Here is a 2,035-nt window from a genome sequence, read left to right on the forward strand (position 1 = left end):
ACTGCAACCTCACACTCCTGGGCTCAAGCAGTTCTCCGGCATCAGTCTCCTATGTAGCTGGGACAGCAGGTGCCCATCACCACACCCACTAACTTTTTTTTATTTTCGGTAGTGATTGGGTCTCCCTCTTGCTCAGTCTGGTGTCCAACTCCTGAGCTCCAGGGATCCTCCCTCCCCACCTCCCAGAGTGCTAGGATGACAGGTGTGAGCCACCATACCTACCTGATAACCTCTCTGTTCCTTGAATATGCTAATCTCTTTCCTGCCTTGGTGTCCTGGTTCTTGCTATTCTCTTTGGCTGTAATTCTTTCCCTCAGTCTCACTCCCCACATCTTCATATGCTGGTCCTTTCTCATCATTCAGGCCTTAGTGCACATGGAAACTCCTCAGGGAGTCTTTTACTTTCCTAGCCATCCATGGTGAGGGGGATGTTGCCACCCAGCCAGGTTCATCTGCTTGTTGCCCAAGAGAAAGCCAATGTCCAGAGACAGCAGGGTTTACAGCAGAGAAAGAGTTTCTTCTGTACAATGCTATGTGAGGAGATGGAGAATTCTCTCAAATCTGCCTCCAAGAGAATTGGCAGAACAGGATTTTTAAAGAGAGAATGGTGGGCAGAGGGGGTCGGGCCATCAGGGCCTGCTAATGGGTTGGTTTCAGAGTGAAATCTGGGTAGGTCAGCTGCTGGAATGCAGTTCCCTGGGTGGAGGGTCCAAGACCAGTTGAGTCAGTTTCTTGGCCTGGGTGGTCAGTCAGCCCACTGGAATGCAGGACCTGGAAGATACCTCAAAAACCAACTTTGGGTTTGGAACAGATGATGTTACTCACAGAGAAAAGTTAGAAACCGTCATGGCTACAGCTGTGCCCAGCTGTGCCCTCTACAGTAACAAGTGGAGCAGCAGTACTCAGACAGTCACTACCGCTATCGTTATTTCAGTTAGCCTGCTCCTTCCCAGTGTTTTGGGACCCTTCCACTAGTTCTCGCCTTGTACCCCTTCATCATTTTGTAGGGTGGTTTCACTCTCAAGATTCCTGGCCCTCATCTACACACATCTTATCCTAGTTATTCGGTCACTGACCTAACTATTGCTTTGAAGGCATTCTGGTGATAAAAATCAAGGTTTGCAACCTGTTGGCCCTAAAATAAGATTAACTGGGTGGAACTGACCTAGTCATGAGTTCTTTAAGATAGATTTTCTCTGGCTTTTTGAAGTCAAAGATCTAAAACTTGAGAAAGATTTTACTGGCCATTGCTCACTTAAAAATGGAAGAATTTAAAGAATGTGATAAACTGTAGAAGCAGAGATTACCCTTCCCCACCTGCAAGACAGCAGGTCAACACAGACCTCAGTCCTACATCTCTAAAGAACTGAATTCTGCCAATAACAGCAATGACCCTGAGGGCAGAATTTGGATGTCCACCTAGTGAGACCCTGAGCACAGAACCCAGCCACACCATGCCAGACTCCTGACCTACAGAGCCATATCTAACAAATGGGTGTTGCTCAAACTGCTGTTACCAGAAATTCTGGTAACAAACCAAGGGGATACCCTACACCTGAGTTGTTAGCCATGAAAAAGAAGATCAGCCAGGTCTCACCATGTACCCTTGCTTTCTCAGAGATGTCCTTTGTGGCTTATTAATAGGCCTGGCTATGCAAGAAACCAAAGAATGAATTCATGGAGCACCATGAATAAGCGACAGGATAGATTTTATCATAGATAAGAGAAGGGAAGAGGAGAGCCCCAGTGAAGCACGGGGCATCCCGAGTGGGTTGCCGATTTTGGCAGTCTCTCCTTCACTGAAGGCAGGGGGTTTGGGGAAATGGAATGTATGTCTAAAATATGTTGGCACCAGAGGCCTGTGGGCAGAAGTTAATTTTAAAACTGCCATTGTGGGCTCGGCCCCTGTGGCTCAAGCGGCTAAGGTGCCAGCCACATACACGTACGCTGGCGGGTTCAAATCCAGGCTGGGCCCACCAAACAACAATGATGGCTGCAACTAAAAAAAAAATAATCAGGCGTTGTGGCGGGCGCC

The sequence above is a fragment of the Otolemur garnettii genome, unplaced genomic scaffold (assembly GCF_000181295.1).
Source record: "Otolemur garnettii isolate 467f Iridium unplaced genomic scaffold, OtoGar3 scaffold00103, whole genome shotgun sequence".
NCBI lineage: Eukaryota > Metazoa > Chordata > Mammalia > Primates > Galagidae > Otolemur > Otolemur garnettii.